At 44.0% G+C, this 16,532-nt stretch overlaps 1 pseudogene; it reads right to left on the reverse strand.

Moving 5' to 3' along the window:
* Positions 1-6,249: 6,249 nt before the first annotated feature.
* LOC124973734 (E3 ubiquitin-protein ligase ZNF598-like) lies at positions 6,250-16,532 on the reverse strand (annotated as a pseudogene).

A 16,532-nucleotide genomic window follows, 5' to 3' on the forward strand; every position in this document is an offset into this window, starting at 1 on the left:
ACCCCCAAATCATGGCTTCTGTCCTCATCAATCTCATGGATTTCCCACCACATGACCCCTGTCGTCTTTCTTAAAAATCTCTAGGTCAAGATGTGTACTGCATCTGTCAACATCTTTCAGAAAAACTTGGCTTTTAATGTCCATTTCCTGTAGGACTTTCTGTGAGGATCATGATTCTCCTGATCAAATGAAGCAGTGGGTGTCCCCTCTGATCATCTCTGTGTCTGCAAATAAACAGGCACTTTCCTTTCAAAATATCTGACAGAACCCAAGAGAACCCAGAGTATCCATAGACATTGTGCATTATTGAGTCATGGAGTATTATCTGCATTATTTTTTCTTAATTGGTAATTGCTTTACACACTGCATAGAGGATATATTCTAAGTACAGTTTTTCATCTTATTATAAGTATAAAAATATGTGCAGGTGTGTGTGTATGTATGTGTGTGTGTGTGTACTTAGTGGTAGACCAGAGGACTGTACCTCCACTGATGGGGCAATATTAATTGTAGAGACCAAAGTATTGTTTCAGTTCTTCCAAAAATAAATGATATTTCATTGATGTATTGCTTATTTAAAACAGTTTAATTTCTTGAGTTGGCGAAAGGTTCATTTTAAATAAATGCATTTATATGTAACCCGATATCTTCTTTCAGAAAGACAAAATGAAAGAGAAAAATAAAGATACACTGAACTGTATTGAAATTATTATGTTAAGAATATTATATTAAGCGACTTATTAAATTATATACATATAAAATATTTATGCAAGGAGGTCAAGCCTAAAAGTAAATTGTGTGATTTGTTACACAAGTCTCTGAATATATCACAAACCATGGAACTGAACACAGTATGTGGATAAAGTTTGTAATTAATAAGCTGTTAAAATATGAATGACTTGACATCTTAGCATGAAGTAAGGGGCGGCTTTGTTGAAACCATAAATTAACAATTTCCAAGGGTTCATTTACAAAAACTACCAAAAGTGACCAGGTATGGGAAGTAAACCTGAAGACCAGAAGAGGAGACCCCAGGGGAGGAAGGATGGGAGAAAGTCTGGCCTGGGTGGTGTTTTCATGGTAGACAGGAAAGAGAGAACATCTGCCAGGAAGTGCAGTTCTGGCCCTGGGTCCCCTTAACCCATGATTGCTCTATGAGATGGCATCTCACCTTATTGAGAGCCACATTCCTTGCTTTGGAGTAGCAGGAGAACTGAGGGCTGCCCCTGTGCTGTCCTTCAGAACACAGCATGGCATAATGCAGCAAGGCAGGCTCCTCTCCTGGTCCTGCACAGGCCTTAGACTATGGGGCTGGGTGGGAGAGCCATGCTGAAGCTCCACCCCTTGCATATTTCCAGGGGTCACTTCCCAGGCCAGATGACTTCTAGGGGACCATTACCCTCCCCTGCAACCCAGTGCTGCACCAAACTGGGACCAGCACACCACTCCCTGCTACCTCCATGCCTAACAGATCCCTGGCATTCAGGTCTTAGTTCCTTCCTGATTCTCTGTCTCCCTGGTTGGAGTCAGGCTGACCACCCCAGTGTTTGGCCTAGCTTGAGTTCAAACCCAATTCTTCCTGTGCTGTGGGGCACAGCAGTCACATCCACAGAAACACAAGTTGCTGAGTGACACACACAACCTGGCTCAGTCTTGCCCTTTGCTCCTAGGATCTCCCGACTTCTTTTCAGAGGCTGCTTGTAGCTCAGTGGGGAGGAGTGTGCAGGGACTCAGGAGACTGCTCTCCATGAAAAAGGCAAAAGGTCAAGTTCACTGTGCTGATATCTATTTCTTTTTGGTCAATTTACATTTATGCCAATACTGTGATGATAAAACCAGCCCAAGGAGACATCAGTGATTCCACAAGTAAATGACAAAACTGACAGAAGAAAACTACATCCACACTCAAGTCCAAATGCATGCAGCCAGCATCAGTTACCATGGGATCATCCTAAAATCTTGACCTGGTACATCAGTAATTTCATACATAAAGATAAAAGTAGCAACAAAATGCTTAAGTGAAATAAAGAAGCCTAACAGAAATGGGGTCATTACTTTTCTCTCTCACTGACATTTTAGAGAAGTTTAAAGCAAAATAAAGCATGATAACAGTATTTTTTTTAAGTTTGACTCCTTAAATGTAAATGCTGAATGTAAATGCTAAATCCACACTTTGGTGTTTCTTCAGGTTACCTGACCATGAGGGCATCAGTGCATCAGGAAAAAACAGCCAGGATAAAACCATGAAGTTGCTGAGCAAGACCTGGAAGTCCAGCAGAGCCAGCTTACCAAGTCTCACCTGAGTTGCCTGGGACATCATCCTGCCCATATCTAAGATCTAAGAAGCCCATGAGAGATTGAGGTCTATCAGACACCTGCACTGGAGGTCAGCACCAGACCCCACCCAAAGTCTTTATGCTCCATTCTCAAGAGACATTACCCAAACAAACCCAGGACATAGTGTGTCAGGGACAGATTCAGGAGACAGCTGATCTGCAGGAAAGGCAACCTCAGCAGTAAAGCAAGTTGACTGGGAATGAAGAACTCAAAGCCCATAAGCATAAAAACTTTTATTACACTCTTAGCAGTTGGAAAGACACATTTCTTTTTTTCTTTCTGATTTCATACCCCTTGCTCTGTCTCCAGCTGTGCAGTTATAACTCAATGACTCCCAGGAATGTTCTTCCTTTGGGTGCTGCCTCAATGTTGGAATCTACCTGGAGATTCTTCATGGTCACAACTGGAATCATACTTTCTCAATTCTGTGGAGTCTTTAAAGACACAATGGTCAATGATAAAGTCATTAGTTTCTTGCATGCCATGCTGCCCACACCACATCCTGCTCCTCCCCTGGTTTCTCAGAAATTACCTAGGCTCTGTGGGTTCAGTGATTCAGCAATTATCACTCACATCTGTAAATCCTCACATTCTCAGCATGTCACTTCCCACATGCTTAGGATTGTTGCAACCCTCAGTATCAGTCCTGTGGTGCTGGAGTTGCAGCTGCAATGCACACACTGTGTTAATAACTCCTAGGCAGGGAGCCCAGGCCAGGCTCAGACCTCTGCCCACCAGATGATTCTGAGAGGGTGGGATTTTCCTCTTTACTGGCAACAGCACTGTTGGGATTGTGGAATGAATAAATAAGTGTGAGGAGGGACTGGGAAGATTTCTTTGTTTGCTTCATGGTAATTAATGTAATTTCTACATGTGTAACTGGTTTATGTCCACCTGTTAGAATAAGGCTTCTCTGAGAAGACAAAATGAAGGAAGATGGGACTTTCCCAGCTCTGCTTTTCCTAGGGGATCATCCATGGCCCAGTTAAAGTCACAAAGCATCAATTTCATAAGCACATGCATACTTGTCCAGCACTCTTTGTGGTGAGGGGTAGAATCTACAAGTTTTGCTATTAAAGGATATTTGAGTCTAGAAAGTACCATATCCATGCTACTAACATCACACCACACAGATCCACATGCGGAAATGGCCAAGCAAGCCACATGACAGTGTTCCAATTGCCTGTTCACAAGGGGCCAGGTTTTGTCACCTGAAAGGTGAATTTGGTCCCTACACTCCTCTGTGCTCCATAGCAACAGAAATAAGAGAGGATCATAGGACTGAGCCAGCAGGAAAGTTGACATTTCTCCTCAACTAGGGCTACCTTAAGTGAGAATGGTTATGGAACTCTTCCCGTTTTTATTTGGTATTGAGACCATGGCAGTTGTAGGATGGTGTGAACGGTTGACTGAGGCTTCTCTTCTCCTCTTACTTTTTTGAGGGTTGACATCCAGTGAAAGACCCCAAGGCAGGGGCAACACACCCACTCAAAGGGTGTGATATTCCTTGAGCTGTTATTTCTCATGTTGGTCTTGGTGGGAAATTACAAGTCTCTTTATCCAGAAGGAAGATGGTGCTGAGGATTGGCCCCTATTACCACTCAGTAAATAGGCTAGTGCTGTCAATGGCATGCCCTCTTTGACCCAGTGTCACCTACTGGAAGAGGTAATCCATTCTCATCCCCAAGGAAAGTTCCATGTCATCTGTCATGTATGATGTCACATTTTCATAAAAAATTACATTTGAAAATAAGATAAAAAAACTCTTTCCCATCACATTGGGGCATCTTACCTTGGCATTAGAGAGGCCTCTTCCTCCAACAGACCTCCTGGAGGTCAGTATGACACAGAGTAATTGTCAGCACATTGGTGGGGTTGCTCATAAATTACTAAGGGAGTGGGCTTCATGTGGACATAGGACAAGAGTGACAGAGGAGTTTTCTTCACCAACCTGGACTGAGCTGCTGCTGGAACACTGTTATGGATGGGAAAAGCCTGGAGAGGAGAGGACAGCAGAGAAATGAGACTCGGGTCCTTAGCTGTGTAGTTGAAGGACACTATTTTGAGCCTGAAATGTTCAGTCAACAGATGGCACTACATTGTGTGTTCTGCTTTTCTGGAGGGCTCATGGCTCACATTCCTCCTAGGCTGTTTATATAAAATTCTTAGTTCAAGGTGGCATTGCTGCTGAGATTGAGAGTTTAAATTTAGATCCCATTGTTCACTGGCTACAGCATAGTGCCTCCTGAATCTGAATGAGTCTTAAAGGAGATCATGGAGATGGACTGTCATCACACCTGCAGATGTGTGGGAACCATGTTCATGTAGATGAGACAATGCAGAGCCATTAGAGCAGAGGGCATTGGGCCTTGGTGCCAGTGCAGATGGCCTGGGATCACATGAGCCTGGACCCATGTGGACCTGAGAATGTCATGCAATTCTGTTTCCTCAGTAATCTGCACTGTCCTTTGAGCATTAAAATGTGCCTCCATATTGGTATCCTGAGGCTTAATGTAATCAAATGCAGGTAAAACTTCAGGATAAATGACTGGCTCATCATATTTTATTTGTTTGTTTTTTTAATGTGGTGGTAAGGATCAAACCCAGTGCCTTGTGCATGCTAGGCTAGCTTTTTGCCACTGAGTTATAACCCCAGACCCTGGCTCATCATAAAGGAGACAGTACTTCAATTTTAAATATCTGGGAGGATATCCCACTTTATCTAGTTACTGTATCCATGGAGGGATTTCTGTGGTTAACAACAGGGTTGGTGAAGAGCTCCTCTCCTTCTTTGCTGTATGTGGTTATCTGCAGCTTATGCGGAATGTTTCCATCATCACTTCCCTTCAACTGACCAGAACTGGGCAGGCATTTCCTGGTGACTCCTTTATAAGTGGAAATGGGTGGGTGTCTCTGGCCACAGAAGCATGTCTATGGTCCTGTCTCACTTAACCTGGATTGAGATCTCTGTGTGCATCCTGGACCATGTCCTGCTGTTGATGGACATGGGCTATAGTTGTTCTGAGTGTGCCATTTATCCTCATTCCTTCCTCACCAGAGGTGTACCTGCAAGCTCTCATATCCCCGAGACACCTCAGCATCAGGAGGCACAGGCCAATCCTCTCTCAGAGGAACTCCTCAGTGACCACAGCCTGTGACCTCAACCAAGGACTGCCCCTGCGGAGTTCCCAGGTCCCTCATCACTCTCTCATAAAATGTCCTGTCCTCAAACTTGTTGGGACGATCTGTAATCCACATTCTTCTACTACTGAGTGAGATTGGTTGAGAGGGTTAAGGATAGGATATTTAATTCTAGGCAAAAGTGCTGCATAGATTTTCATAAGAAGAAGATATATTTGGTTCTTCTGTTATTTATTCAAAACATTTCAATTTCATTTTTTTTACTGCAAAATAAATTTATTTGAAGATAAACTGTCTTATAAAAGGTCAGAGGCAACTAGAGATCCTAGATTCAACTTGTCTCATACAAGGGTTCAACTTCAAGTAGCAGAAATTTATCTGCTTTTAATCCTGAACACTCTTGAATTATGAACTGTTTTCATGACACACTGAACAGCCAACTCCAGCACCAGGGGATCCACAGCTTTCAGCTCAGGCTCATGAGGGCCCAGTTTGTGCCACTGAAGCCTCTGACTGTTACCAAAAGCAGAGGTCCTGGCATCCCAGCCCTTCCCTCCCTGGCACTTTCCAAAAGCACAACAATGAAAAACAAGAGTGGCCCACTGCTGAGCAGGGGGTGGAACTTCTTCATGATGGTGTGCTGACAGCACAGGGTGGGTCTCTGAGCAGCAGCCTTACCAGGACCTTACCTGGCTGCCTGGCCACTGGCAGGAGAAAGGAAGGAGAAAGGAGGCACACAGGTGTGACAACTCCGGCCTCCATTGGCAGGAGCTATGTGATGATCCTGGCAATGGCTTGAAGGGAGGGGAAGTCATTGTCTGGGCAGTGAGCAGCGCCTGGTGGCTACTGATGTCATCCTGCACCAGCACCTACTGGCAGGTGGGGCACACAGCACTGCCGGGTGCTTGGCTGCCATGCGCTCCTCTTATTCCCCTTGGACTTGGTGTCCGCTGGCTTCTCAAGGCTGCGGAAGTCCATGTGTGCAGACAGCAGCTCCTGCTGCTTGCCCATGTCAGGCAGCAGCACCAGCAGCTCACTGAAGATCTTCTGGAAGTTCTCCCAGAGCAGGTCCCGGTGGCTGTTGTACTACTGGGCTGTGGAGATCATTCCCTGTCTGAACTCCCCCAAGTGGCTCTTAAACTTGCGAAAGTGGGCCTTATCACTCTGCACAAAGTCCTTGATAGACTGGATGAGCTGCAGGTTCCTCTTCCAAAAGTTCTCAGGGACCAAGTAGGCTCGTGGTGTGGATGTCAGCATGGGGACTTTCGTGGTGGTGGTGGTGGTGGTGGTGGTGGTATTGGTAGGGCTGGGAATGCAGGCTGGGTGGGGACTGGGCAGGAGGCTGGAGAAACTGGGGTTGGGGGCTGTCTTGCTGACAGGAGGTACCAGGCCAGGTGGGGTTGCGGGTGGTGTGCCCTTCAGTAGCACCACAGTGTTGAATCCTGGAGGAGGAGGCATCCTGGGTGGGCAGGGGCGCCCAGCACTGGGATGTCTTCCTGGGGTGTGGGGCAGGGAAGGGGCTCCGGGGGACTTGGGAGGCCCAGGGGTTCATTGGGGGTGCTCTGAGCCAGGGTCGGCTCTTCTGTGTGTCCACTGATGATAACAGCTACTGGCCATTCTGCTCTACTCACAGGAACTTCAGGGGCCTGCTCAGCCCCAGATTTTGGGGTATGGTCAGGGGGCAGTGGCAGGGACAGTGTAGTACCAGCCTTTTCAGAGCCCACCTTCTCTTTCTTGCCAACCTTGGTGGAAGTCAGTGTGGAGGCTGGATCCAGCAGAGAAGCAGCTGTCCCAGTGGGCATGCTCCGCAACTCCTGGGCCCCAAGGCCACTGCCCTGCTCCTCCACAGGGGGGCAGGCCACCCTTCCTGTGCAACCCTGCTCCCCTTCCCAGTCTTCCTGGAGGTCTGGCTGCTCCCACTAGCAGCCTGGGCCCCTGGAGTGGGTGGAGCCCCTTTCTTGCTGCAACTGCTCTTCCAGGCAGAGATGAGGCTTGGCAGGGTGGTACTGGGCTTGGATGCAGAGGACAGCAGGGCAGGGAAATCCTCCTTCTGGAAGGTGTTTCTACCCCTGGCGGGAACAGGGTACACCAACGCTAGCCCCAGAAGACCTGAAACTTCCCCTGTGCAGCAGGAGGAAGTAGAATCACAGAGGTTGGGGAAATCTTCATCCTTGAGTTTCGGAGTAGGAGGATGCTTTGGGGGTTGAGCCCTGGACCCAGGCCCAGGCAGTCTTCTTGGCCTACAGGATCATTTGCTGAGGCCTCCCTGGGGCCTAGGCCTTCACCCTGAGTCCGTTTAGGTGCCAGGATTGTGGGGCTCATTGGACCCCTGCACTGTGGCCTCTTCCCTCTTAGGCCTGCCACCGTCCTACTGCTCCTCCCTCCTGTGCGTCTCTTGCTGTGCAGCCACTGATGCCCAGATGGCAGCAACCACTTCTCGTTCCTCTTCTTCCCTCTTCTTCCCTCTTCTACTTCCAGTTTCCTTGACAGCTCTGCTGGGCTCCATGCCCGCTGGCCTGGGCCCATCAACCCTGGCGGTTGTACCTGTCCATCTCCTGGTATTCCTCACCGCTGACAATCCCCTCACTGGGACATGACTGTGATGGTGAAAAGCTGAACTGCAGGTCAATCTGGTGGTTCTGGTGTGCCTCAGCACTGCTGCGGCTGTGACAGGCAGTCCGGTGTGATTGAGGTCAATCTCAGTGCTGAGGCATGGGTGAACTGCTCTGTGCTACAGCGGCCCTCTTCACACAGGAAGCGTTTCTCCAGGAAGTGCTCACGCAGGTATGCATAGTCTCTGTAGTAGTCCTGGGCCCCATCTTCGTCATAGAAGAAGTGGTCTCTGCGCAAGTGACTCAGCAGTTCGTTGTTGTAGAACTTGTAGAGCGCGTGTCCACGGTGTGATGTGTCTTCAGGATCCCCTTGCTTGCGGTGCCAAGCCAGGTCCTTGCGCGAGTACCACTTGAGCTCCCAGATGAAGATCCTGAAGCGCTTCAGGCACAGCTTGCAGCAGAATAGCTCATGCTGCTGCCGCATGTGCTGCTCCAGGTCCCCGAAGAAGCCAAAGGGCGACAGCTGGGGGCACTGCGGGCACTCATGCTGCAACAGCTGCCTGTACAATGGAAACACTTTTCCATCTGCAAAGTCGATGTCATATTTCTTCTCGTGCTGCAGCTGCTGGATGGGGTTTGTGGCAAAGGCAGGAAGCTTCTTCCCCAAGACCGCCTGGCACAGCTCCTCGCGGCACACGGCGCAGTAGAGCTGCTCGCACAGCACCCGCATCTTGTTGGAACAGCGTGAGCACACCGGATGGTCGCAGCAGCCCACCGTCATGGCTTCCAAATCCCCGCAGCACAGCACTCAGCTCCCGCTGTTCCACTTGGGCGCCGCTGTCGCTGCAGCCGCACCGCTTCCAGGACAGCGCGTTGCCTCTCTCTGCCCACTGCCACTGCCACAGCCTGGCTCAGGTACCCTCCCCCATTTTAGTTTCTTGATGTGGTGAAAGATATGCTGTAAAATCTACATAAATCTAGGTGGAAATCATTATTAAAACTAACAAAGCAGAACACTGGACACATGGAATTGTGTTATATTAATATTAAAATAAATTTAAAAATATAATGTAATATTAAATTATATGTAGATTCCAGGAAAGATGCTGATAAAGGATATTTTAATGATCCCTGGTCATGACGGTACACACCTGTATTCCCAAGTATTTAGGAGACTAAAGAGGGAAGATCACAAGTTTGAATTCAATCTGGGTGACTTAGCACAACCATGTCTCAAAACCAAAATTTAAAACAAGGACCTGTGGTGTAGCTCAGTAAGAGAAAGCTTGATTAACATGCATGAGGTTCTGGGTTCAATTCCAGCAACACTAAAAAAAGTCAATCCCTAAATTTAAATTGTGTCATTATTGAATATTTTTTGTGAATACATTAGGAGCCATGGAATTATACCTTGTGTTTCTAAATTTCATAGTAATTGGAACTACATATTACACTGTATTTTTGTTTGATGTATCAAAATGTAAAAATGCATTCTACTGTCATATACAACTAATTAGAACAAACAATTAAAATTTGAAAAAAGAATGACTCTATTATCAGTTTTTAATGAGAACAGCCTTAATTAAACATATACTAATGATGTCCATTAGATTTGGTTTAAACACTGCCACAGTTATTTTCACATCCCACTCCTCCTTACTGCCTGATGCATCTTTTTCTATTTTCCCAAGCCTGGAAAGCACTGAGCTGTTTCTGGGAGGATATGATCACAGTCACTTTATAGATGGGCAGTCTGTGAAGAAGGCAGAACTTGGAGTTCACTCCTTCCAGCTAAGCTGGAAACTCTGTGCCCTGCAGCCAGCAGCTGTCATGTAGGGGATTTTCACACAGAGGATCATGCAAAGACTCTGTCCCAGTGCTAGCAACATGCCACCTAGTTTGTTTCCTAAGCCTTTAAATTCCAGATTCTTTAATTTTAATGTTAAAAAAATGAGGAAAGGAAAAATTCTGTTTATCCTCTCCTTAAGTAAAAATTATGAATAACCAAGAAAACATTTAAAACAAACAAAAGCAATAAAATAAACTCAGTATGATTATCCTTCATATAATAAATGCTCTTAGTGGCCCAGATCAGAGTCCAGGCAACAGTTCTGGATGAGGAGGAATTGCCAGGAGCAGGTGGCAGTGGAGCTCCCTGCTGCTCTCTGCAGCTTCTTAGATGACCCCCCAAGTTCTCATCTAGACCTGAACCCACCCCCTGGTGGACCAGATTTTTGCAATGGGTAAGGGAAGCTTCTGGAGACATCCATGGGGTTCCTCAGGATTTTCTGAAAGAAATACGTCAAGTATAAGATGTGGTAAACAGTCCTTATTTTAGGAGACCCTGGCAGCTCCTTGTCCATGTAACTCTGAGCGTGGTGGAGAGTGGTCATAATCCCTGCTAAGAGCTGGGGGAACCCCTCAGACACAGAGGGAAAGAAGAGCCTAAAAAGTGATTCATAAGTCCCTAAGCTAAGCAAGAGAGGGCAAAGACACCCTGAAAAGACTTTCAGAACACACAGGTGTTAATATGCACAATACTAAACAATCACCACAGATAGGAATATGCAGATGACCAGTGCCATGGAAGCAGGCCAAGCCATGCAGAAGTGAATTATCCAGGAATGGACCTTAAATAGTACTAATATATACACATTAGGGCCTGTTTGATTCCCTCTTACACACACACACACACACACACACACACACAATCCCTAATAGTATTATTGACTAAATGTCAAAATTTCATTGAATTATCATTTGAGTCTTAATGGAAAATTCCAGCAAGTTGATATAATTTCAGTAAATTGATAAAAGTGACATTTGCTTGTCTTCCTTCCTTCCTTTCTACCTTTTTGCCTTCCATTCTTCCATATGTCCCTCATCCCTTCCTTCCTTTCTTGGAGGTAAGTAATCTAGAAATCATGGTGTATGTAGGGGAAATAACCTACATGCATGGAATGAATAACATTTTGTAGATTGATGAGAAATAAGATTGAGGAAGAAACTAAAGCTGGAAGATGAATCACAACCAACCAAGGTCAGATTAGATTAACTGATATATGGCAGTAACAAAGCCATTTTTAATTGATTGACAGCTCAGTAATCAGCACTCTGTTGATGCACAGGTAATAATTGATGGACAGACACAGAGTAAAGAACAGTAGATGAATGGGTAGATTTGATCTGAATCAAGTGCATTTAATGTTAGGAAGGAAAGTTTCAGTTTGCAATAAACCTAACTGGTTTTGGAGAATTGGAACATCAAGGTGTTTAAAATCACCAAACCAAGACAGGCATACAAAGTTCCTACATGAAAATCAAATGCAAGCTGTAAATTACCTTCTCCAAAACCAGAATAGTTGCTTTCTGTCTCTTTTCCTCTGCATCTGACTGTTTTCTTTCTGTATTGTTCTGCACATCCTGGCATAAGTAATATAGCTGGACAGAGAACAGACTGAACATTAGTGATGGGAAAATATTTACAACATTGCAATGATGACTTTGTGTATTGTATCCTACAAAAAAATCATTCAGCATAGATAAAATATAAAAAGTTTGCTCTCATTCTTGTTCACCATACCACACCACACCTCAATATTTAATTTCTTCTGCTTACAATTGGTTATATATATACAGAAACCCTTTCTTCATGGCTTGTTGAATTTATCTTTTAATTTTGGCCTAGTAATTATCATTTCTGTTAAGACATATCACTCTGGGATTTCTCTTTGCTATATTAGTGCATCAGTCAAAAAACAAGAACTTTCTCTCAAATGGTCTTTGTTAGTTTCCATCTATTTTGAGTGTTCACATTTCACAGTATATTAAGTGATATCTAAGCATAATCAGGTAAGTTTTGTAACTGGTACTTAAGAGAGATTTCTCCCAAAAACTGAAAATTAAGGCTACTTCTAGAGGCATAATATATAGGTAATACATTATAACACATTAACATATGTTAAACTCCATGCAATATTTTGCTGTGACCTTTCCTTCAGGACCTACACTCGGTGCATATAGATGAGAACAGATATGATTCCAGTGACTTTGGTAAGATGACTTGGATTGCTTCTGCTTCAGGTTCCACAATCCATTTTGAACACCACCAAGTAATCTGAATGTGCACTGCCTCAGAGACTGAGTGGTAGGTACAAAAAGTATAAAGAGTTATACAATGGTTTTGCAAATAGTATTTGCATTAAAATAAACTATTATTCAAAGGTATGTTTTAATTGCTCCCTCAGAGATTCTCTCATTGAAACTGACAGGTCTACTGGTTTTAACATTTTTCTAGTCTTAACCAATATATAAAATACATATTTTCATGAATTTTATTTACAAAAGTGACATAGAATATTTTTGTAAAGTTGTGTAAACTTAAGCACATTATGAGCATTTCCCAAAGTTATTAATAGAGTGCACTTGCATTTTTTAATCACTGCAAAATAACTGAATAAAAAGTACTATATTGTATGATCTCAAAAGAGATCTAAAATAATATTTCCCTCGTTATTCTATTAGACACTATTCAGAAGAGACAATGATATTCCATATATAATTTTTTACTACTCTTTCAAATATTTCCTTACATGGTGGCAGCAGTCAGACTCTAACTGAAGTGGTACTGCACAGACAGGCTCAGCCCAGACAGAGAAACAACAACTCTCTGTTCCAGTGATGCCTCTTCAAGGGGCAGAAACAGTTCCCTCTGCAAGGTTCATCTCATCTGAGAACCACAGAAGGTGATATCCAGGATGGCAGCAGAGCAATCTCTGAGCTCTCCTTTGTCACTCTCCCAGGATGTGCAGTCATGGGCTTTCATGCTTCCAGGGGTCACTCAGATGATGTCAACAAATACCACTAAAGCCACACCAGCTGTTTGCTGCTAAGGACAGACCCGTTACTGATAGGATCTGACCTCTTCTAATGCTGTGTCCCAACTCTCAGAACCTGTGATCTGAAGGAGACATGTGCTTTCTACATTGTGACCACTATGCCAGGCTGAGTATCCTTGACACAAATTCATAGTGTTGCTGGTGTCTGGGATTTCCACAAGATCACAGAGTTCCTGACTCCTATTCCTGTGCATGGTGACTCTTGATCTCACACCCAGGGACTTGTTCGGACCTCAGCATTGGGGCCCAAGTCTGGGTTCCCATTTGGCTCCTCTATTTGGAGCATGTGTGTATGGACACATTCGACTCTTGGTCTCTTTTTCTGCACTCAAAGAGAAAAAATAGAAAATAAACTATGACATAGATTTGGGGAGACTGTGGAATGATCTAGTAGGTGAAAGGGATAAGTATCAATTCACAGGATTAGATCTGACAAGGTAATAAGAGTCAGAGAGGCATTGTAGATCAGCATTACTAATTCTCAGGTGCTTTTCTTGAAAGAAGTCACTTTATCTTAATCCATACTCAGGTTAGAAGGAACCAGGTAAAAGATTCAAAGATGGTACACATGTTACAAATTCATTCTGTGATACACTTTCTTCCAGTCTTCATTTTCTGGGCCATGTGTAGGCTCCCTTTTGTTGGTGTTTCTGATGGCCACACTGATCAGTCCACAGAGGCACAGTTCATCATTTAGAAGAGATGTGTTTTGAGTATTGATGGTCTTCACCAGGGTATGCAAGAGAGTCACAGCAAGACCCTGAACTCAGGCTAATTCCTCATGGTACCTTTTTTTATGTAACTCACCAAGGGGCTTTTAGTTGGAAGGATTTGGATATTAGGGATCAGGTTGACAATATTAACAAGTTCACTAAAATACATCATCACCTTTATATTTCTTAATCAGCAGCTACAAGGATGAGTTCATAACTGTGGATGAGGACCACTATCTTCTGCACAGATCCTGGGAATGACTAGAAGCTGCAATGTGAGTAGGATTATTGGGGGTGTTGTGGTTTAGATATGGGGTCTCCCCCAATACTCATGTGTGAACTAACAAAAGAATGCTGAGAATTCAAATGATTGGGTTATGGGAGCTGTAACCTAGTTGGTGAAAAAATACACTGGATTAACTGGATTGTGACTATAGGCAGGTAAGGCATGTGTGGAGGGCATGTTTTCCTGATGTTCACTTGGGGTTTATATTTTGTCTGTGGTGAGGCAAACTCTCTAGGCATCCTGGTGCCATGTCCTGACTGCTTTCTTCCATCATACTCATCCACCATGATGTTCTGCCACAACTTGTGTGCAAAGCAAAACAACCAACCATGTAGAGACCTCTGCATCTGTGAGCCCTAGATAAATATTTCTTCCTCTAAAATTTTTCTTGTTGATTTGGTCACAGCAATGAAAAAGTGATCTAAAACAGGAAGGTCTGCCAGGATGATTGTTTTGGGATTTCAAGTTGTGGAGGAGAGGAGGGATGGTCTCAGTTTATAAACTCCTATCATTTCAGCCATGCTCACCTGAACTACATAGTCATTTTAGGGGATTCAGGGGAGATGACTCATAATGCATGATAGAACACCCAGTGAGGAAAGACTAGTTCCTTCCCTTTAAAATGCCTGACCCAGTTGCAGTGCCCTTCTCTTGAAAGATGGCTTTCTTCTGGCAGTAGGGAAATTGCCAAATTTGGGAAATATACTCCAGGGAAGTGCAGAGATTATATGATTTTAGTCTATGAAATAAACCTACAGAAAAAAGAACATACATATTTTATTATATGCCCAAAATATGGAATATGAGATCAAAGGGGTCAAATGGGGGATGTGGATTGCCCAGACCTTTTGAAAAATATTTTATTTAGAGACAGGGTTTTGCTAATTTGCTTAGAGCCTCACCAAGTTTCTGAGGCTGGCTTGAATTTGCAATTCCCATGACACATCCTCCACAATTCCTGGGATTACAGGTGTGTGCCACCACTCACGGCTGAAATTATTTTCAATCTCTACGTGTAGATATTTGGTTTTATCCTCCCCAGCCCTCCATACCTCAGTATAATTACCAAGAACACATATTTATATGTGTGAGATAAGGAGGAAAAATCAAATGGCAGAGATGTAAAATAGTGAATGTCATGAGCATGCAGAGCAATCATTGTTAAGAACAGCAAGAACACTAGATTATGATGAGTGTTCATGAAGGATTTTTACATTTATCATTTTACTTGATCTTTAAAATTTTAGAAGGTGAAATGTGTCTTAACTCAAATTTTAAAGAATAGAAAATTGGGCCTCAGAGACATCACATGATTAGCAGTAGTTCACAAAATTTTCACGATGTTCCTGAAATTGTCACCCAGTTCTTGAAGGTCAGTCTCTCCTTTCCTTCTTATTTTTTGCTTCCTATGTCTCAACATCTTCTGGGTTGCTGTCATCTGGAACTTGGCATTTCCTCAGTCAGTCTAGTGAGATTGAGGAAAAGGAATTCTCCAGAGAGACAACCATCACAAGGGTGCTTCTGGTTTGCAGCAATGACACTGTGCCACTGGTCAAGAGCAGGTCTGCTTTCCCAGTGAGCTGAAGTCAGTCCAACATGAAGTTCCCAGGCACTTGTTCATTTGACTGAAGAATATGCCCAGCACCCAACTGCTTTTTCTTTACAATAACAAGTGTGGCTGCGTTTGATTCATCCACCATCATCTGTAAGCGCTGGGACGTGGTGGGAATCCTAGCTCCAGCCTTACCAACTGACCAGTTTCTGCCACCCAAACCAAGGTGCCAATCAAAGAGATGAGCACTGGTGAAGACAGGAAAGGGGCCTGAATTGGTATAGCTCTGCTGTGAATACAAGGGGATCTATCTCCTCAGCCCTGTCATCAGAGGAAGGGATTGACAAGAACTGCATAGGGAAGGAATGGAAGTGGGGTTGACAAGAGGCATACACAGGTAGCACTGCTGGTCTAACAGTGGTCTAGTAGATGTTTTCTTAGTTGTTCTGGTTGAGCTTTGTCTATGATAAGAAAGTTGCTATTTCCTAGGAACAACTCTCATGACAAGAAATATATTTATGGAATTCCTTGTTCTGCAATCCATGAGTGCAGGACAGACTGCCTCAGAGTAAAGAAGACAGAGTGCAGGTAGCAAGATCCATCAAGCTTTTGTCCTGCTTTTTGTTACCATGAGGAGGTGCTAGCAAAGAGTGACTGACTTTAGCAAGAGCAGCCTATAAGTTCTTTTCTGCAACAGGACAAATCCTGAAATCACCATATAGAGGTTGCCAAAGGGCCTGTGATGTGTTCCTAGTTTTTATGACTGGATCTATAATTGAGGCTAAAAACTTTTCTCTAGATTCCTGGTTCCTTAAAGGAAATGGTATTAAATCATTTACCACCTCTAATTTTCCTATGAAAACCTATTTATGCATTTCTGTCTCATTTTGCTAATGATATCCAATGTGAAACCAAGTGATGTAGAGAAGAAAAAAATGCTGTTCATAATTTCTTTGGAAGGTAATAGAGGATAGAATCATACTTCCCACCACTAATATCTGTGAAGAGTTTCCTTGTGACCAATAATCCTACCTGCAGAGGAAGCTGGGTCAT

Source organism: Sciurus carolinensis, unplaced genomic scaffold (assembly GCF_902686445.1).
Source record: "Sciurus carolinensis unplaced genomic scaffold, mSciCar1.2, whole genome shotgun sequence".
NCBI lineage: Eukaryota > Metazoa > Chordata > Mammalia > Rodentia > Sciuridae > Sciurus > Sciurus carolinensis.